Source organism: Microplitis mediator, chromosome 3, assembly GCF_029852145.1.
Source record: "Microplitis mediator isolate UGA2020A chromosome 3, iyMicMedi2.1, whole genome shotgun sequence".
Taxonomy (NCBI): domain Eukaryota; kingdom Metazoa; phylum Arthropoda; class Insecta; order Hymenoptera; family Braconidae; genus Microplitis; species Microplitis mediator.
In genome coordinates this window covers 5,268,181-5,291,988 of record NC_079971.1, presented here as the reverse complement: position 1 = coordinate 5,291,988, position 23,808 = coordinate 5,268,181, and the positions used below count along the sequence as shown (strand labels likewise).

At 30.8% G+C, this 23,808-nt stretch overlaps 1 protein-coding gene and 2 long non-coding RNA genes across 13 annotated transcripts in view; 2 read left to right on the top strand and 1 right to left on the bottom strand.

Moving 5' to 3' along the window:
* LOC130664387 (mucin-5AC-like) overlaps positions 1-23,808 on the bottom strand; it is a 324,309-nt gene that overhangs the window by 106,882 nt on the left and 193,619 nt on the right. The gene's annotated exons all lie outside the window — the stretch shown is intronic.
* Positions 10,642-11,965, top strand: LOC130664391 (uncharacterized). Its single transcript, XR_008989396.1, has 4 exons — positions 10,642-10,680; positions 10,788-10,869; positions 11,740-11,775; positions 11,839-11,965. It is a non-coding gene; the product is annotated as an uncharacterized LOC130664391 (long non-coding RNA).
* LOC130664392 (uncharacterized) lies at positions 14,468-15,484 on the top strand. Its single transcript, XR_008989397.1, has 4 exons — positions 14,468-14,493; positions 14,632-14,722; positions 15,259-15,294; positions 15,358-15,484. It is a non-coding gene; the product is annotated as an uncharacterized LOC130664392 (long non-coding RNA).

Below are 23,808 nucleotides of genomic sequence, written 5' to 3'. Positions count from 1 at the left end.
AGATATGAAAATTAGTTTAATATCAAATGCCTTAATAATTTAATACGATTGAAATGATCGAAAAAAAAGTTTTATTTTTATTTCAATAAAAAATAATCGTAGATTGGATTTTGGAAATGTGATCGTAAAGAGACGTGATCCTGGAAAGCTAGAAAAAGAGGGTAAGTGGGGATAGGGTAGTATAAAAGGGTGCTTCGGCAATCATATTTATGGGTAAGTTGGGTCGTTGGTTGAGTCGAGCCGGAGATCCGGTTGAGATCTCTATCAAGTTACTTATAAGAAAAAAAAATTCTTCAGATATATATATGTATGTTTGTACATATATACATACATACATACATACATACATACACATGTAGACCCGCGTCAACATATAAAAGAATATATATATATAACAAGTATGTCTCAGATGTGAACCACGGATTACCCTGGAAAATAGAATTCTTTACGAGATGTATCTATATATAAATAGGGGTGCAGTATTTTTACGGTGTATCTATATACGATATAACCATCTATACGATCTCAAGGATATAGATTTCTCATTTCATTTCTTTTTTTTCGCGAAAAATTTTCTTATATAAATATATATACATAAGTGTTATATATGTGTATAAAAAAATAAAAATAGAGAAAAATAAAGAGAGAATGGAATCAATCCCCTTAGATGTGAAGAGCAATCGTCCGTATAGTAACGTGATTCGCTTCAATTCACATACTCTATATATTGACCTACGAAGCCACTCTTGTCATTGTACTAGTTGGTTATTTATTACTCAACTGTTTCTATGTCTGGATTAGTAAAAAATTTTATTTAAGTTTATTTTATTTGGTGGCGCAATTAGTATGAAAAAAACGTTTAGGGTTTAATGTAAATTTTTCATAGAAAATTCAGTCTGGTAAAGACACCGACTCTTGATTTGTAATTTAATTAACGTCGTTATGCTAATAATCGTCTTATATATATTTTTTTGACGCAGGATAATTCGTGTGATTTAAATAAAGAAGAGCTAAAAATTTTTTCGAATTAAGGGGGACCACTAGTGTCAAATTTTGAAAAAATCCATTTTTTTCGCATATTTCGATAGTCTATAGCTTCAAAAATAACATACTACAATTTCTAGTGCATATCTCGAATGGTTTTTTGACTAACAGTCATCTGAAGAGCAACCGCTTATCGGTTCTCAAAAATACATTTTTCAAAATTGCTGCAGTTATAACTTGAAGACAAATCATCATATATATTTGATTTGAATTGCAGCTTCTTTTATATCGATACTGCCATTCTAATACGTCGTATCCCACATTTGGGAAATTTTTCAGGAGACGATAAAAACGTTTCATGGTTGGCAAAGAAAATTATTTGTAATATGTTTACATTGGTATAACCTACAAATTTATTTTCATGTTTTTCATAAAATACAGGCATTTGTAGTGAATACATAATTTTGAATCATATGCTGTAAAAAGAGTCAAAAATTGTGCATAATTACCTTCTTACTAATGTCGTTAATTACTTCGTTAAAATTAACTTAAAATTGAAAATGTTAAGCGTGTCTGAACCTATGCGAAAATGGGATACGACATATTAGAATGGCGCGAAAGTCTGCATGTAGGATACGACATACTAGAATAATTATTTAAAAATACTAAATAAACAATTTGACCTCTAAAATTTTGATACGAGCTGCACATTGTTACAATGATTTCATTTTTCAAGAAAAGTGAAAATGTCAAATTTTGTGGGATACGACGTATTAGAATGGCAGTATCGACATGTTTCTACGTTCCATGAACCTCCAGTTATCCGATCGAATCAAAAATGTAATTTTGTCAGGCCAAAAATCATCAAATTTTCGCGCCAAATTTAAATTTTTTTTTTAAATTCCGCCATTTTGTTAAATTTCACTTTTTTCTTAGCCCGAGCGTCTCGGTACGGGAAATACCTTTTAGTTTAATAAACTTTTTGGTTTTTTTGATTTCCTGCACTGTGAAGGTCGCTATCACTGCAGTGGGGGACTTTTTTTTTCGAGCCTTGAGAGATTGCGAATAACTCGCTGAATTTTTAATTTTTTGGTCCAAAAATTTCATCATGTATTTACTATACATCCACAAATTTATCCCCAAAAAATTTAAAAAATTCCATGCAGTAGTTTTCTTTAAAAAAATTCCCAAAAATAATCTTTTTTTCAGGCGGCCATACTAGTGGTCCCTCTGAAGTAAAATAAAATTTTGATAAATTTTTAAAGTCAAATTTATTCAAAGCTCGAGTATAATTGTCACTAAAAACAACAATCAAGTATTTTTCATTAAAACAATTTAATTAATTTGAAATTGTTAATTTTCTTTCATGTCTTTACTTAAACTTTAGTAACACTCTCGACACTCACCAACTTCTTTAATAATACAACTGTTTATATTCACACTTTTTGTAACAAGCCCCAGATTACATAATAAAAAAAAAAACAATCCCCTATAAGAAAGACAAAGGAAAAAAGTAAAACCGTGTCAGAAAAAAGCAATAAACATAAAAACAAATAAACGTATAGTATATTATAAAAAATACTCTTCTTAATTAATATGATAATAACTATTATTATTATTACTACTGTCGCCATTGTGTTAAATGTATCCACACCCTCCTGAACTCAACAATAATAACAAGTACGCCGTCATGAATTGCTAATCTCACATAACAACTCCCTGGTAGCATATTTTTTTTAACTGCCTCAATAATAATTTTTATCAGACTTAATAACGAAAATAAAAAAAAAATTTCTTTCATCTCCCGGCAGTGAAAAATTAAAATAAGTATTTCTTCTTATTGATAATTTAAATTTACCTGCATGAAAATACCATATATGATAAATATATATGGGAAAATATATAATCAATATGGGACCATATAAATGTCCAAAAACGATATATATTTTCTTATATATAATATAGTAAGTTTTAATATCAGTAATTATATACGTAAGTTTATAAGTTAATACATGTATTATATATATTTATAATTATATATGTAAACTTATAAGTTAGCACATATATGTATTACATATATTGATAATTATATATACCCTCGCAGATTTGAATCACGGTGGAAACACCGTAGAAGTGTAAACACCGTGGATCCACCGTGGTTACACGGTGGGTTTGTTCCATTTCACCACCGGGTATACACAGTGTATCCACTGTGATTACGCGGTGTATCCACCGTGATTCCACGGTGGCTTGACCACTGTGTATACACGGTGTTTCTACTGTGATTACGCGGTGTATCCACCATGATTCCACGGTGGCTTTGTGCTATTTCACCACCGTGGTTCCACGGTGTATCCACTGCGTAATCACAGTGGAAACACCGTGTATACACAGTGGTCAAGCCACCGTGGAATCACGGTGGATACACCGCGTAATCACAGTGGTAAAATGGAACAAACCCACCGTGTTTCCACCGTGATTCAAATCTGCGAAGGTATAAATTTGTAAGCTAGCACACATATATATATTCTGAACACAATGTTTGAATCTTACAACATAGAGAGGAAGACAGAAAAGAATAGATTTTATTTATTCTTACATATATGAGGAGACTTATATGGTTCTATATATCGAAAAATATACAAAAATTTATAAAGTTAAATACATGGTACATATATCGTGCCATATAATAATGAATTATATATGTATTCTTATTTTTTTTCATATATAAATAACATTTATTTTTGAATATATTAAAATTATAAGTTTTCAAATATATAAATAATATATTGAAGTTATACGGAAATATATAAAATCATATAAGAGAAAACATATATAGAAATATAATAAAATCGGCCAAAATCTATATATAGTTCTATATAAGATTTCATGTATAGTCACATATATATTTATATCTGTAACATATATTTTTTAGTATATGTTTACCATATATGATATTTCCATGCGGGTAACTATTGCGAGTATCAACAAAAGATTTAAGTGGCCCAATTTATTAGACGAAGCGGTTGCTTTTGATAATGAGCTGCGGAAATGGCTTTGATCAGACGTTAATTCTTGTAAGCATTTAATAATTTAAAAGGATATTTTATCGGTAGTGTGAGGGTACGTAAAAGCTCTTATAATTAAGCAAATATCTCTTTTGCTCTAATACATTTTATTACATTCTGGTTTATTCGTAGCTACAGTCCACTAGTAGGAACCCTCGACCGAACGAATCCCATAAATTCAAGACTTATGACGACGATCGCGCCCGAAAATGGTTTCCATGGATTCTCTCACTGCATTTACTCTTTCTCTCTTTCCTTTACTTTTACCCTCACCCCTGGCCCTACTCTAGCCCTTAAAATTTTCTCTATCTAACGCTCTTGGTTAAACTTGGTCTCTTTTTATCTCGAAAACGATCCGGTCTCAGCAGCCGAGAGCAAGTTAGTGAAATGTCTTTGCGGTGATTGAGCAAATATTTGACGAACTCGGCGACGTTCGAGCTAAAGGATGACAAGTGAGAGAGGGAAGATGAATTTTAGTCTTTCGAGTAAGTAAAGAGAAACCTTAAGGCTTTATATATAATATATATGTATATATAAATATAAAGCTGTTGAAAAACAGTTAGGAATATTTTTTTTCTCCCAATCTCTAGAGATAAAAATAAAAAAATAAAATGAAAAGAGGGTTAATGAACAAGTGACGCTCATCGGGTTTTCACGAAATTAAAACGCGTGGAATTAGCAACGAGTAAATTAAGAGAAACTGAGAACCGAGAACCGAGAAAGAAGACTGAGGTCGCGTTAACAGGGACATTTAAAAAACCCTTAAGCATCAGCAAGTCAACCCCTTTATTTCATATATTTTGTTTTTTTTTTTTTTAGTCTGGATTGTACGCGTGGATCTGGCGTCACGTCTCTGGCTTTTGCTTACCAATTATACAATTAAGTTAAGTATCACGGCTATAAAACAAACGTAATTACAAACCTTAAGCCCCTAGATAAATTAACAATTTATATTCCTTTGTTCTCAAAAAATTTTTACTTTTTGAATCTCAATACATTTAATATTTTATTGTGATGGCGTGAACTTTGACCTCAGAGATCGTTTAAAAAAATGGTATAGCCGATTTTTAAAAAACGAAGAAAATTCATTTATCCATGAAGTTTTATAGTTTTTTTAATAGTAATTTATTTATGGAAATTGTTCTCTTTTCCATAAACAAGGAAAATTCTGTTCATGCGCATCTGTTCCAGATACAAAGAAATGGAAAATCCTCCTACACCGAAATAAATAGATAGTACTGGTTACTGTTCTACGCAGTAATCGACGAAAAGTATACACTGAGAAAAAAGTGCATGGTTGTGGTAACTAGAAAGGGATGAGAATGAAAAAGTAGTCATCTTAACTAATATATCTAGTTTCTTGAACTATATCATAGTGCCCGAAACTATTTGAAAGTAGTAGTTTTAACTAAGCATTTGTTTTGTTGTGGTAACTATTCAATATTATTTCTTAGAACTTATTCTTCAGCAGAATCACAAATGTTTCAGCAATTGTACGATTATAATTTCATCAATTTAACATCATTTAAGTCGTCGACGAATATAATTAAGGATTTTTCTTCATTATTTTTTTGTAGTAAGAACACCATTTTTTACTTAATTACGTTCGCTATTGTCATTGTTCATTGAACTATAACACAGTTAAAACAACTATGATATCATCGTACATTTTACAACTATGTATTAGTTATCTGAACTGAGGGTAATAGTGGAGGCTTCATTGAACTATGTTTTTCATAGTTCAGAAAACCAGTTTTTTTTTTCAGTGTAGGGAAAAATGCATTTTAATATGACTGATTCATATTAGAACAGGAATAAGTCATTGCTTAACACGTACTATTACTTTTTAAACAGTAACCAGTTCTGTGGTACACAGAACATGAAACATATGACTGGTTACTGTTAAAATAGTCGTCGTTCATAGTTCAAGAGTATACAAACCTCTCAGCACAGCTTTTATTGCTGTATAGAATGCGAGAACTTACTATTTAGTGTCAGAAATGGTTACTTAGATCTTGTGTATCTTATTGACATCTAGAACAGTACTCAGTCCTGTTCTGACACGAACGGTTACTAACTTTATATGTGTCTTTACTATTTTTGACGCTACAAACACATATGAATTTAGTAATAGTTTATGTCAAAACAGGATCGATCACTGTTCTGGATATTAATGAGAACTACGAGACTTAAGTAACCATTTCTGTCACTAAATAACAAATTCTCGCATTCTATACAGTAATAAAAGCTGTGCTGAGAGGTTTGTATACTCTTGAGCTATAATCGACGACTATTTTAACAGTAACCAGTCATACGTTTCATGTACTGTATAGCACAGCACTGGCTACTGTTTAAAAAGTACACGCTGAAAAAAAAATGCTAACTATTATCATCTTGCAATAGGGAATGATTACCATCTGTATGTGATAATCATTATCATGCTTTTATGTTAACTATTCGTTTCTCGTATAGCAATAATTACTATTGCCGATAGTAATAGTTACCATCTAGATATTAATATTTCTTATGTCTAAAAAATTTTTGATTTTGCCTTCTAAGATAGCAATGATTATCATCACGGATAAGAATGGTTACTATCTAGATAAGAATGCTTGGCATCTCCGATAGGAAAAGTTAACATAAAAGAATGAGAATCATTAAAATGTAAGGCTGGGAATAGTTACTTCGTTAAGATGGCAAGTATTACCATTTTTTTTTCAGCGTGTAATAGTCCGTGTTAAGCAATGACTTACTCCTGTTCTAATATCAATCAGTCATATTAAAATATATTTTTCCCTAAACTTTTCGTCGATTACTGCACAGAACGGTAACCAGTACTATTTATTTTTTTCCCTGTAAGAATGTTTCATGTCCGAAAACCATAAAATTCCTTGAGCCCAATAAACTTATGCCAATGAGCCCATTAACTTTTTTTTTAAATTAGTGACTAAAATACTAAATCGGGCTATTTTTAGTACTACTTTATCTATTTTATTATTTTCTGTTTATGAACTTCTACAAAGAGGGTGAAGGCTGCTAGCGAATTATCAAGTATTATATTTTCATTTAAAAGGAAACTCAATAATTTATTCTGTGATTTAAACTTTTCAATTGTTTTCCACTTTTTAAAACATACGAATAAACGTAAAAGGTGAATGTGTGTTCATATATATAGCAAGAGATGGTTTTCTGAACGCCCTAAATGAGAAACTAGCTTTTACCTCGAGCATACATAATGCATAACTGCGCATCATTGTATCACCATTTCTTCTGGGTAAAACGTGGTATGGACGGATGGAGAAATCGTGAGGGGTCGTATATATATAGTATATATATATGCATACAGGGTGAGAGAGGTAAAAGGAGTTTTACGTAGGCGTCGCGAGTCCAAGGGTGAAGAGAAAATACTAAAGCTCTCTTTGTATTGCAAAGGCAGCTGCCAACGTGACAAAGACACCAACAATCACGACACATGTGACAAAGTGAAAATATACGGCCTTGTGAGACATTTAAACTCAAGCTTTTTAACCCCCGTATCATATTTTCTTCTAAAAAAAAAATAAATAGCTCCCGTTAAAAATTTTTCTAAAATATAAATATGATAGTCAGCAATAAAGTGATAAAAGTTTTATCGAAAATAATTATATACATATATATATTTTAAAATGTATATTAGTATTAGTTTGAAAATGTCTGGTGAGAAAAGTTTATGAGGAGGGAAGAGAGTAGGGGGTGAGAAAAGGGGATGCGAACTGGTTGCATAAATAAGGCGAGGAAATTTGCAATTATGAATCGGGACTAGAAATACACGGGTGCTTTTCTCGAGTCCCTGACGTGCATCGTTGTCGTACGTGGGGTTGGGTGGAAGGGTGTATACGTGAAGCCTTTAGTCGAGAGTATGGGCTGTGGGCTGTGGGCTATGGGGTGTAGGTGGAAAAGAGAAGGGAAGGGGGTGGGGGTGGGAGAGTGTCAGTGGAAAAGGGTGCGACGAGGCTGAGGAGATGAACGAAGAGGCGGGTGTCACGGAAAAGTTGAAGGAAGCACAGCTGACGAGTATGCAAATGTGGACCTCTACTCTCATACTCACTCTTTCTACCCTTATCCTCTTTACCCTCACACTCTCTCCTCTCTCCTCTCTTCTCATATATACTTGGATTTCATCCCGTCCCATCTCATTTTACTTTCCTCACTCTCTCTTACCCTCAGTACTTTGCTTTTCCTACTACCCTTATCTGTGTACTACGAAACAGTGCAATTCCGTGTGCTCCAGGGGCTTGGCATTTGTGAACAACTTTTATAGAATACACTCGGAAATTTAGACGCAGACGTACACGTAAATATAAAGGATACAATTGTTAAGTTTGTATACAAGTACTAAAGTTTTGTTAATAATTAAAAAATTTAATTATTTTTTTTTTTTTTATAAAAAAGGAAATTCGAAACTTTGTGTGCACTGGAAAAAGTTTCATTTAATAAATTTATATTTTACATAAATAAATTCCATATGCACGTGGGCAATTGGGTATTAATTTGTGATGAATAAATAATTTATGTAAATATATAAGTTTCGGAAATTTAATATATATTAAATAAATTTTAAATGCTTCAAAATCAACGGAGATTGATTTATTATTTATAATTAATTTATAAATAAAATAATTAGTTGGTTAATAAATAATTACATATTTTATTAATTATTTATGACTATCGGTTTTTTTTATAGATTGGTTTGAGTCAATTAATAATACTTTTAATTTTGAAATTAAAATTTAAGGTCAGGTATCCGGTTGTTTATATATTGTAAATATATATAGAGTAGCTTGAGCTATATGTCGTTAATTTTATTTATTTACCACAAATACATCTTTTATTTGATACAAATATATATTTTTTATTCAAGATATTAAATATATACAGATTTTATTTTTATTAAAAACAAAGTTATTAAAATGAATTATTTATTTCTGACAAATACTAACAATAATTTTAGCTAAAGCTTTTTGAATTCTTTAAAATTTAATTAGTGGCAATTGATATTTCAAATAGAAGTATCAGGATTTATTCATTTATAAAAAATATTTTTAATTTTTTTTTCGTATCTATGTTCTACTCGGAGAGAGAATTATGATAAATGTTCTTCGTAAAATTATGGAATATCAACCCATAACGTTACGGTAATAATTACTTGAAATTATCGGATACACGCCCATAATTTTGGGGAAAAGTTGCCATATCTATGAGAACAATTCCTATAATTATGGTACAAGTTCCTATATCTTATGGTAATTAAATTACTATAATGATTATCATACTTGGGAATAGTTTCCATCGTCACACAGGAATGAATCTTATATCTACATTGAAACGGTTTCTAGGTTAGTATGAGAATAAACCCTATACATCATGGTAACCGCTCCTGTAATATATGATGTGAAATATTCCTATAATGTTATGGTAACGATTACTATGCTAGTATGGTAGCTATAACCGTAATGTTGTGTTAATGATATCCACTCTCTTAAAATAAATCAGTGGATTTCACTGGAGAATCAGTGAAATTTCCCTGGTTCATTTTAAGAGAGCCTAATATAAGGAATTTTTAAATGGTATGGTAATTATTACTGTATATTATAGTAACGATTACCATAATGTTACGATAATCATTACCATAATATGAAGAGTTTTTTAATGTTACAGTAATAGTTACCACATTTTATAGTAATTATTACCGTAATGTGATGGTAATAATTACCATCATCTGAGGAATTTTTAAATGGTATGGTAATTCGTACCATATATTGTGGTAATCATGACTATATGTTCGCGGTAATCATTACCATATATTACCATAAATATATTGCGGTAGTCATTACCATATATTATGGTAACCATTACCACGAATTGTGGTAATAATTACTATATATTATGGTAACCATTACCATAATATGAAGTGTTTCTAAATGTCGCGGTAAAAGTTACTATGCTTTATGGAAATCATTACCACATATTATGGTAATGATTACCATATAATATAGTAATTATTACCACATATTAAAGTACTACATATAATACTTATCATAATATTATGGCAAGCATAACCATAATTTTATGGTAACCGTAACTATAATATCATGATAATACTTACCGTAGTATGATATAGAAGTTATTACCAGTATTGTATAGGAAATATTCTGATATCGTATAGGAAAAAAACCTATAAATAGGGATGGTTACCATAATTCGTATGTGTGCCATTCCTAGAACCAATATTTCGAAAAAAATCTGTTACCATACGATATGGGAACCGTTCCCATAATATTTTGTAATTGTTACCGAGAATTTCTCTCCATGTAGCCTTTTTTTTTACAAAATAAAATTTTATATTCTATTCGTTTCATTTTTTATCACTCGATACAAAACAAACTAGTTACAAGGTATCGACTCGTTCTCCTTGATGATAAGAAATGGTAAATAGTTTATAATTGTTTTTCTTTTCTTTTTTTTTTTTTTTTTTTGTATTCCACCACAAAGAAAAATATTATCCATTTAATTGCAGTAATGATAACATAAATGTATATAAGCACTCGTTTTACCTTCCAAATTATCTGTTACTTCTGTTCTTGTTGCAGTAAGTATTGATACAATTATTTTATTTTATTTTTTTATAATATTTATTATTCTATTAAATTGCATTTATAAATTGTTTGCTTTTTTTTTTCATGTTAAATTGAGAAGAAGAAAAAATAAAATTCAATCATGAAGATTATATATACAATGATATTCGTATTTGTCCTCTTGGTTGCGATTGCAAGCGCAGGTAAATAAATATATAAATATACCTGTACATTTATGTGGTCAGAAAGATATCACTTTTATAATATTTCAAAATTATCAGTCCCATCCCATCGTAGCTTACTATCAAAATAACGAGCATCAAAAATTATGAGAGTAATCAAATAATTTTTCGAGTTTACGAATTTTATACATAAAAAAAAATAATCTCAGTTGAAGTTAAAAACTTAAATATTAATTATAGAACACAATAGAAAGACTAAACATTTTATGAAAAATTCCCTGTTACAACTTTTTTTTTTTTTTATATAAATTTTTGAAATCAAAAATTCAATTTCCATGTGTTTTTTTTTTGCCATTTAAATACTCTTTGACTTCCCGGGTCGAGAAATTTGATCTGATTTTAGTATAACTGGACTGCATTTGGACTAATTGGTCAGTATATGAACAAATTTATCTATTTTAGAATTTTTATGACAATTCTAAGCTGTTTTTGATCCAAGGACAATCAAAAACAGACTGAAAAAAATAGCACGCAGAAAAAGTCTAATTTTGGTCTGAATAAAAACAAAAGAAGGCAAAATATTTTGAGAAAAAAGTATAATTTTGACCTACAGGCGACCAAAACTAGACTAAAAATTATTGAAAACGAGTCTGGAAATAGTCTAAATAAGGAATAGTACAGGCAAAGTTCGATTAAATTTCCCATGTTAATGAAATAAAAATAAAAAGAAAAATTGAGTAGAAAAAACTTAAAATTTTTATTTTATTTAAAACCCATCAAATTTTTTGACCCGAGTTATGATTGAATACAAAATTAGTAAAATTGAAATTATAAATGTAATTTTTTTTTTCCTCAATATATACATAATTGAAAATATATCTATTTTAATAGTAGAACCATCAGTGAAGAAACGCGAGGTTGAACCTGGTAATTGTTTTATTTATTCAGAAGTACTAAAATTTTTGATATATTAACAAAATAAAATTTTAGGTGTGTGATGATTCATTTTCATAACGTGGAGATCATCATAGAAGATCTACTGAAAAGTAGTATGATGTTACATAAATTGATAAATAAGATGCAAAAATCAATCCAATAAAAACAATTTAAAAATTAATTGTGTCATTTTATTTTTTAATCACCCAAAACCTATTTTAAAATATAGTGAAACCTAAACTTACAATTGACCTTCTCAATAAGACAATTTATCAATAAATTGAGAAAAATATAGATAGCCCGAACTGGGAATCGAACCCAGACCATGTCGGTATCGCGCCGAGTGCTTTTCCACTGATTGGCTTGAGTCAATTAATAATACTATTAATTTTGAAATTAAAATTTAAGGTCAGGTATCCGGTTGTTTATATATTTCAAATATATATAAAGTAGCTTGAGCTATATGTCGTTAATTTTATTTATTTACCACAAATAAATATTTTATTTGATACAAATATATATTTTTTATTTAAGATATTAAATATATATGTATTTCATTTTTATATAAAACAAAGTTATTGAAATGAATTATTTATTTCTGACAAATACTAATAATAATTTTAGCTAAAGCTTTTTAAATTCTTTAAAATTTACTTGGCAGCAATTAATATTTTAAATAAAAGTATCAGGATTTATTCATTTTTTCGTATCTATGTTCTACTCGGAGAAAGAATTATAATAAATGTTCTCAGTAAGTTTATGGAATATCAACCCATAACGTTACGGTAATAATTACTTGGAATTATCGGATATGCACCCAAAATTTTGGGGAAAAGTTGCCATATCTATGAGAACAATTCCTATAATTATGGTACTAGTTCCTATATCGTATGGTAATTACATTACGGTAATGATTACCATATTTAGGAGTAGTTCCTATCGTCACATAGGAATGAATCTTCTATCCACATTGAAACAGTTCCTAGGTTAGTATGGGAATAAACCCTATACATCATGGTAACCACTCCTGTAATGCATGTGAAATATTTCTATAATATTTTGGTAACGATTACTATGCTAGTATGGTAGCTATAACCATAATGTTGTGGTAATGATTACCATAATATGAGGAATGTCTAAATGGTATGGTAATTATTACCATATATTATGGTAATTATTACTACACTGTAAAAAATCACCGGGGTAAGTTCAAGCGGTGTAGGTGTTAAAATTATCGGTGTTAAATTTACCCCCGAAAGCGGTGTTAAAATAACGCCGCCGCCGGTGTAGATATTATTTAACGGTGTCAAAATATTTTACTTTGTGAATATTTTTACTTACTCGATCACTATACTTGTTACAAATCATATTTTTTATTAATTTTCATAAAGAACTGACATTGTTTGTGTTTTATAATCTTTAAAGTTAATACTCCAAGCGGACGCTATTTACCCCGCTTTTACACCAGTATCACTCCGCTTTTACACTGGTTACCTCGCTTTTACACTGGTTACCTCGCTTTTACACCGATTTTACTCCGCTTTTACACCGGTTACCCCGCTTTAACACCGGTATTTTTAACACCGGTGTATTACTTCTCCTACACCGGTGTAATTTTATTTTTACACCGGGCGGAGTTAAAACGAGTCCATTTTTAACACCGCTCTTTTTACAGTGTATATATTATGGTAATTATTACTACATTTTATAGTAATTATTACCGTAATGTTGTGGTAATCATTACCATAATATGAGGAATTTCTAAATGGTATTGTAATTAGTACCATATATTGTGGTAGTCATTACTACATGCTTGAGGTAACCATTACTATAGATTATGGTAATGACTACTATATATTATGGTAACCATTACCATAATATGAAGTATTTATAAATCTCACGGTAAAAGTATGCTGTATGGTAATTATTACCATAATATTATGGCAATCATAACCATGTATTGTGGTAATAATTACCATCTATTATGATAATTACTGCTATCCATCATGGTAATTAGTACCACATATTATGGTAATTATTACCAAATAATATGGTAATAATTATCACATATTATAGAAATACTTATCATTATATTATGGTAAGCATAACCATAATTTTATGGTAACCATAACTATAATATTATGATAATTGTTACCGTAGTATGACATAGAAATTATTACCATAATTTTATAGGAAATACTCTGATATCGTATAGAAATAAAACCCATAGATAGGAATGGTTACCATAATTTGTATACAAATATGTGTGCCATTCCTATAATAAATATTTCGAAAGAACCTGTTATCGCATAAATATGAGAACCGTTCCCATAATATTTTGTAATTTTTACCGAGCATTTCTCTCCATGGAGAGTTTTATTTTTACAAAATAAAATTTTATATTCTATTCGATTCATTTTTTATCACTCGATACAAAACAAACTAGTTACAAGGTATCGACTCGTTCCTCTTGATGATAAGAAATGGTAAACATTTTATAATTGACCAATGGCATTCAACTTTCGAAATGTCTATTAAATAGATACAGATGTTTGCGTATGTAAATTTTATTATAATTGTTTTTTTTTTTTTTTTTGTGTTCTACCACAAGGAAAAATATTATCAATTTAATTGCAGTAATTATAACATAAATGTATATAAGCACTCGTTTTACCTTCCAAATTATCTGTTACTTCTGTTCTTGTTGCAGTAAGTATTGATACAATTATTTTCTTTTATTCTTTTACAATATTTTTGTAATACATTATACATAAAATTATAACACTGCATTATTTATTATTCTATTAAATTGAACTTATAAATTGTTTGCTTTTTTTTCATGTCCAGTTGCGAAGAAAAAAAAATAAAAATTCAATCATGAAGATTATATATACAATGATGTACGTATTTGTCCTCTTGGTTGCGATTGCAAGCGCAGGTAAATAAATATATAAATATACCTTTTTTTTTTTCTCTATATAAATTTTTGAAATCAAAAATTCAATTGCCATGTTATTTTTTTTTTACTATTTAATGCTCATTGACTTCTCGGGTCGAGAAATTTGATCTGATTTTAGTGTAACTGGACTGCATTTGGACTAATTGGTCAGTATATGAACTAGTTTATCTATTTTTAAATTTTTATGAAAATTCTAAGCAAAATATTTTGAGAAATAAGTATGACTTTGATCTACACGCGATCAAAACTAGACTAAAAATCATTAAAAACGAGTCTTAAAATAGTCTAAATAAGGAATAGTACAGGCAAAATTCGATTTAATTTCCCATGTTAATTAAATAAAAATAAAAAGTAAAATTGAGTAGAAAAAACTTCAAATTTTTATTTTATTTAAAACCCATCAAATTTTTCGACCCGGGTTATTATTGAATACAAAATTAGTAAAATTGAAATTATAAAAGTAATTTTTTTTTTGCCTCAATATATACATAATTGATATATATTTATTTTAATAGCAAAACCAGCACCGTTGAAACGCGAGGTTGAACCTGGTAATTTTTTTATTTATTCAGAAGTACTAAAATTTTTGATATATTAACAAAATAAAATTTTAGGTGTGTGATGATTCATTTTCATACCCTGGAGATCATCATAGAATATCTACCAAAAAGTAGTATGATGTTAAATAAATTGATAAATAAGATGCAAAAATCAATCCAATAAAAACAATTTAAAAATTAATTGTGTCAATTTATTTTTTATCACCCAAAATTTATAAAACATGAATCACTTAAATATTTTTATTTTTTCTCAATTTATGAGTTAATTAAGTAATTTAAAATTTTTATTAGAATTCGGTATCATCATATATTTTGTTCGAATCTATTGAAAAGTTGTCCCGAAATGGCTCGGGCTCGTGACTCAGACGGCATAAAGTGCCAAGGGGACGGAAATAAAAGATAAAAAAAGCGCAAAGACCAGGAATGAGACACGACGTACGTGTATTTGCTTTTATTTAAATTGTAAGTTAGAGGACTGCTGCGACGTCTAGTTCTTTGACTCGGTGCTTTTAGCTTATGGAAAAAATGTTTGCGCTAAATGGTTCGATCCCATATGGAAATGAGTCTTGACAACTTATTTGACTTCAAAGTTCGTTTCTTCTTCTTCATACTTTTAGCTTTCAACCCCCTGCCCTTCTTTCCGCGACTTTATACCGACATCGTATGACTTCGATCTCTACGTGACGTCAGACCGGAAACTAGTATGTAGATGAGCTCCACCCTTCTGAATTATAATCGAGTAAAGTTGGCAATTCTATTGATAATATTCCGAAAATTATTATCATTTTTTTTCATACTCTTCAGACTTGCATCTTTTTTAATTCAAAAAAAAGTAAATTAAGAAATTCAATCTACAACTGTCACACACATGAACTTCCACGTCATGTTTAAAACCCACTTTAAATATAAAACTTGTTAAGAAATAAAATTTCTAACTAAACAACTTTTATTTTAATCAGATGTCAGCAGAACTATGACGGAATGAATGAGATTGTAAATGATATGAGTAATAATGAGGTTATCACAAATGAACACATGTGGCACCCTTTCGACATTGAGCATAATTTAACACGATACATTGGGGTTGTGCTAACTTGGTTAACCAAACCTCAAACATAAGACATCTCTCTCTCTCTCTCAGAATATCTAAGTCTTGAACCTAGACTGAACTAAGTCTTGCTCCAGTGCTTTCGTTAACACGTTCGCTAATTAATCGCCGAATTATCATAATCAGGACCACAATAATAATTAATTGCTCGTAAACTATCAAAACATTTACCCAAATGAAAAGAATATCGGATTAACCCATTTGCATATTGGTTCAAAAAAACCCCCGTAATGTCCCGATCTAATATATGGAGTACTGACAGAAGGGCAAAGGGTTAGTGAGGATACGCGGGCCTATAATCATGCGTCTTGATTAGTAACGTAGCTCAGTGATCATCGAGGACCCTCTAATACATCTCCATTTGGCCCTTAAGCTGACATCCAACCAAAATTATTCAATTCTGCGTTCAAAGCTTTTAAGGCAGTCTTATACTTATGCTCATCCTCATCTTCATCTTAATTTGGAATTATAGAATACACTCTAAATAGGACTATAAAGGACCGGTTGGATCTGTAGATGGTAATAGCGTCGTCTTGTCTTTCCTCTGGCAGTTAGTAATGTAAGACAACTCTGAAGATTAGGTAAATCGATGGAGACTTGGGTCTGCAGTTAAAGGTTCGGGTCAATGGCGCGTAAGAGACGGAAGGAGCTCTGCATTGCTCGGCTCACCCAGAAATGCTCACCAGTGGGCGGAGAGAATAACCAAGTTAACTCCTCCATTTGGGTTACAGATGGATAGATAGATAACAGGGTGGACTGATACAATTAGATGTGATCTTAACGCCATAATTCACGGCTAATCTCAGCCAGAGTGAGATGGAATGAGAATAAGGCTGGTTCAGTTCGTTGGAGGATTGGTTTGAGTTAGAGGGTTGTCGAGCTACTGCTCGGTTGGGACAGCTTCCTCTGGCCTTCCGGCCAAGGCGCGAGTTACTTCATTATTCATCCCATTCTAAGGCACCATGCTACGTTATCTTCTCGACCTCTTCTTCTCTTCCTACTTCTGCTTTGGCTAAATCTATATGAGCTTACTATATATATATGTAACTATACCGAGTCATCATGAATGCCCACGGTCCAGAAATAGCTCGCGAATTCAAAACTAGAGACCGTGTTAATCCAACGATCCACAGCAACCGAACACTGCCAACTATGGATACCCGAATTCCGGTCCGTTCATCTGTAAAATTGACTAGGTCTACGAAATTTCGGTGGTCTATGTCTACACACTATTAGAATAACCTCTGGGCATTTATGGATTATATAAATTGATGACATTGCTTTTATTAATGTCGTAAAAAAAAATATTTATGTTAAAAATCTGCATGGCGACCATGAAAAAACGCAATCATAGTCGTAATCATGATTATATTACGCTTCTTCCATTGTTCTTTTTTTTTTTTAATAATGCCAATGGATAAAAAGTTTGACGCGGTGGGGTCTGTTACGTCTTATTATTGAGTTGGTTTATATACTTGCATTTTACGAGGCCACTAAACTCACGGGATGAAGCTAAACTGTCTTTCCCCTTGATAGTATTCGGCTTAAAAATAAAATCGTGGAATCCCTAAGATACTCAAAGTCAAGTAAATATTATATCTTGCTCTGCCTTATGTTGTCCCTGAACCCCAATTCATTGCATCTCTTAAATATATATATACTATTTGTTATGATAAATATTTTGTTATTGGTATTGATAATTTGTCGTTTCTTTTTATTAAATTGGGGCGGTATCAGTTGTCGTATTAGATGCGGGCCATTTGGTTGAGTCGGGGCCCAATTTGACCCGCGGTCGGATTTGATGGCTCGGAAAAACGTTGGATGTTTCTGACCCATTTACCCAAATACTTACGACTGTCTTCAATATAAAGAGGGTTCAAATTATGACAATAATTTGTGTCATTGATGAAAATATTTTATTATATGGTAGTTATTGTCTTAAAAAAAAATACTTGGTCAGCTAAAAGATGAAATGGTTTAGAATCAAGGGCGAATGATTAAAAGTTAGCTGACTTCAAAGCAGTAGGCAAGTCTTGTGATTTTCAAAGCACGTTTTATCTACCTGTGGCTCCATTTAACCCTCTCTTATGTACAACGCGGTCTTTCTCTTTGGCTGGTACTTGCTCTTTCTGTACCCTCATCTTTGTCGTAGCTAACGACACAATATCCTCAAGCACACACGTTCTTCTGTATCATCAACGTAGGCTTTGTGCTATCAGCTTGCTGCGTCTGATTATGCTATCATCTGAAGATATGTGGGGTATGAGTGACAAGTCATTAGTGGGCTTCTTTTACGTGATGAAACCAGATGTCAAAAGTATAACATCAAGTTATATAAGATAATTTATATTTGATTTTAAACTTTATTATTCAGAATGTAATTTTGATGAAATAAATTTTAATATTTTTAGTTATTAATAAAAATGAGGTAAAATTTGAGTTGATACTCATGATTCAAATATGTCGTGTTTTAAATATTTAAAATATGGAAACTCAAAAAAATTACTGCTGTGTTATTGTTCAATTAAAGTAGAAATCGGCTAGAATTTTTCAAAAGTAAGTAAATATTAAATAATCGTGGAAAAAAAAGATATTTTTCTCCATCAACTATTCAAGTGTTTTTTTCTTATCGCAAAAACAACTGCACGTACGCTACACTAGTTCGATATCACTGAAAATGCTTGAACTTCATAACGATACCACGATGGCATTGAAATACACATTGTGAATAAATAATTGACAGCATTTTTTTTTAAAATGATTTTCGAACATTGCAAAATCATCTTTGTAAATATATTTGAGGGTTAGTTTGAATTTTTTTTGTTAAACTTTTTCTAAAATTGAGTGTCAGTCGAAAAAAAATAATGGCTTTTATTTTATTATAAAAAGTATTAAAAAATTTTTTCTTTATACCACGGCCGAAAGTACGTACGTTCGGCCTCGGGTTCGTGGCAGAAAATCTAACATTTGGGCCGTGCTGGGATTACTCGCGCGCCATCTATAACAGCAGGCCGAAAGAAAGCAGTAGCGGGACGAAAGAGTTTTTCGTGCACACTGCCACCCGGTTATACGTATACTACCGTCACTTTGACAAGATTTGCTGACACTCTCGCTCGTATTCATAACCTCAAAACTTGTTTACAATTAATTCGAAATTTTATATGTTTTTGAAAAAGTAAAATTTACTAAAGATTAATAAAGACTAAAAAATTATTTTTAATAAATTTCATAATTTTTAAAAAATTAGAAATTATTTATGATACTGAAGTTAGCCGACGTCTAGTAAGTCTTTTATTTTTTTTTTAAACGATAAATTATAAAAATAAAAAATTATTCATTTAAACGTTGCGCCTACAGTTATTTTAATTTTCATTAAATGCATATTTTTAGTTTTTTTTTTTTTTTGCAATCGGTTCGAAAAAAACAAAAAATCCGAAAATTGTTAATTGACTGTTAATTTCAGGATCATACTTATTTCTTGTAAAAATGTGTAATGATAATTTTTTTTATCGATGCATTTGATGCCTGTCCCCCGACCAACAGAAAGTTGGAGAGCTCTGAACTGCGCGTCTGATGCCTCGGGCATCATGACGCACAGTGCAGGAATCTCCAACTTTCTGCCCTTGCAGTGTAATATACTATTTCTTTATCTAAATTACTTGTAAAAAGATTTAATTTTAGGGAGTATCCCATTTTGACCGCAAAAATGAAATTTTGTTTTTAACAACTGAAAATTTTTTCTATTTACTTTGAATATCATTAAAAAAAAAGATTTAGTGTACACGGAGAGAAAAGAATAGTAATGATTACCATTTTGCATAGTAACCAGACTAATTTTTTGTAAAATGGTAAATAATGCTACGTAGGATAGGAATCATTACTGTTTTTCTGGTAATGATTACTATGTTATATTGAAACAAGTAGAATGGTAAAAATCGCTATCTAGCATAGGAATCAGGGCTATATAGAATGCAACTCAGTCCCATGCTTGAATAGCTGTCATTACAGTTTAATAAATATATATATAAGACAACGAAGTAAACAAACCAAGTAAATAAATTGTTTATTGCTAACCATTCTAATTTTTAAAATTATTCTTTATCTTTTATCAAAAAATGATATTTCATTATGAACAATATTTTAATTATTTCAATAGATTAATTCAATTTCTACATATATTTAAAGTAACTTAAGTTATTTATTTTGTCATAACCTTATTTACTAAATATAAAATAAATAAAAGATCGTAAGTGTTGCTAGGTAACATTGTAGTCATGTCCATTTGCATAGTTCTCTCGTCAATGTAAACTCAGAAAATTAAGTAATTGTGTTTATTATCCTAAATTTTTAATTCCAATCATCTAGAATGATTCGAAAGTTTTCAAATGCCAAGATAGTTGGCGTTATAATTTTTTTTAATAGAGATAATAATATCAGGATGATAACGGTTATTATCAGGATGGTAAAAATTATCATCAGGATGATAACAGTTACTTTCAGGAATTATAATTAATATTATTACGATCTAGATGATTTATTCAATCATCTAGATAATATTCACTACCATCGGATTGATAGTAAAAATTTTACCATCATTAGATGATAAGAATGGGGAGATTACGCTGTCCCGTGACTCTCGACGATAAAAAATCCTCGTCACTATGTAACATAGTAATGGTCATCATTCTACATAGGAATTAGAACTATTCTTTTCTCTCCGTGTATTTGAGTCCTTGAATACTTAGCATTTCCTTAATTACCCCGTTTGCCACCCACCCCGTCCCTACAATAACCGATTTTATCACTTCTTTATCTCTATTCTCATGACCAAAAATCTCTAAAACAAGTACCGCAAAATGATGCTGATGCAAAAAAATGTCCGAGTATTGAATTAAATAAAAATAATTTTTTTTTGTTCGTAAGTAAAATCTCTTGAGTAAAATAACTAGTATGAATTAAGTAAAGAAAAGTGTCTGAACAAGTGGGTACTCATTCTCTTGTGGGTTTTCCCTTGGTCCGACAAGCGCGTCGAGCGTCAAGATTTCCCTTAGACACCTCGAGCTCACAGCCCTAGTCCTCGTTTCCTCAGCTTTTCACCGTAGTTCCTTTTCACTCTTTAACTCAGCTCGACTCGAGCTTTACTTTAGCTCTGTGTAGAGAAAAGAGTGGCAAAGAGACCAAGTGACTTCCTTAAAGTGCATTCAGTAGAAGAGAAAGGAGATAAAAAAAAATGTTTAAAGTAAGAGATAAATCGGCGACTTCTCTTGTCTAAGAGAGAAAGTGTTACTATTCCTTTATTTATATCCCCTTAACCACGGCACCTCACCCAAACCCTCTTTTCCTTAAACACCACCACTAGTACCAACGCATTCTTCAGCTTCTCGCCTACGCAAGAAAGACTACAGCAAAGACTATCAAAGCTCTTTCTTTCGTCTTGAGACAATGATATCACAAAAGTGAGAGGAAGAGTAGAGAGAAGACTTTAACTTGAGAGAAAAGATCTAGCTACGCTTTACAACCCCCAGCGGACTTCTCACCAGCCAGTTACCGCAGTACAACCTACCATACAAAATTAATATCATAAATAATATTGTAAAAATATAACCGCACCTAAGAATATAATACTCTACCAGGAGTGAGAAGTTTTATTTATACAAAGAAGATTTGCTAAAAAAACAAATTTAATTATATACGCAATATATTTTTTAAATAAATTATTTTTAGTCTGCCAACAACAGAAACGATTGTAAGATTACTCTGACTTCTGTTGTCAAATTAGTTGGTGATAAATCCGTAATTAATTATATTGGACCCAATTATTCTTTATTTCCAGTGTAGGACCTCAAAACCACGATCTGTTCAAAACTCGATTTTCGAAAATCGGACCGAAACCAATAACTTCCCTTTCTTTCGAAAATTCTAAATTCGCCTATTAGTGAGAAGTTTAAAAAATAAATAAATATTTAATAAAACCATATAAATTAGTATTGAGGCCAATTTTTCTATCATAATTTTTTGATTCCGAGATTCACTTATGTCATATATATTCCTTATATATGTTATAATCCATATATAAATATGCTTGGATTTTATAAAGTAATATTCAAGACAAATTATTTTAAATATAGGGGAAGGGGGGCAAAAGGGGGTAGGGTAGGCAAAACAGGGTACCCCCAAAATTTGATAAAAAAATCAGTCTGTCAGTTGACCCTGCGGGCCAGCCCCAAAACTTCCCGCTGTTTTCGAGCTCAAGAACCTCGAAAACATTATGGTGAATACATTTTCGAGCTCGAAAATACGTTTGTATGCTGTTGTTGTCGAAAAAATAACGTTTTTTACCATTTTTTCTCTAACGATATCTCTCAAACGAATAAACCGATTGAGACGGTTCAGGTGGCAATCGACGCGTTTTATCAAGTTCTAAAGCTGATCAAATTTTGAATTGGATTTATCGAGTCGTTTTTGAGATATTTCAGAAAAAAAAAAAAAAATTTTTTTTTTTAATTCTTTCGACAACGGTTTCTCTTGAACGAATGAACCGATTTTGATGGTTGAGGTGGCATTCGACGCGGCTTATAAAGCTCTAGAGCCCAGTCCATTTTGGAATCAATCCATCGAGCACATTAAAAGTTATCAAAAAAAAACATTTTTGAAAAAATTTTATTTTTGGAATATCTCTAAACGAGCCCTACCGATCAAGCTCAATTTTCTTACAGCTTCAAGATATTGACAAGCCGCGTCGAATGACACCTTAAAGTTTAAAATCGGTTCATCCGTTCAAAAGATACAGGTATTTACATACGTACGTACGTACGTACGTACGTACATACATACATACATACACTCGGACATCATCGTGAAATTAGTCAGAATAGCTTCCTAGGACCTCAAAACGTCAACATCTGATGAAAATTTGATTTTCGTAAAACGCACCGAAACCAATAACTTCCCGAATTTTTGAAAATTTACAATTTTCTTAGCGGGAAGTTAAAAAAATTTTATATTTTAAATGGTTTTTAAACATTCCAAAATCACTTCTGTAAATATAATTAAGCGTTACTTTGAATTTTTTTTGGTAAACTTTTTCAAAAATCAATTGTCAGTTGAAAAATATTAATGACGTTTGTTTTATGATGAAAACTATTAAAAATTTTTTTTCTTCCTTTGCATCCAATAATTGTGTAAAATATAATTTTTCTTCATGTAAATTACTTAAAAAAAAATTTAACTTAATTAAATTCGTTTAAAATCCAGAAATTTTTTTTTTTTACCTTTTTTAGGGGGTACCCCACTTGCCCGCAGAAATGAAAAATTTTCAACGGTAACTGAAAATTTCTTCTATTTACTTTGAATATCATTAAAAAAAAAAAATATTTAGCGTATTTGAGTCCCCGAAA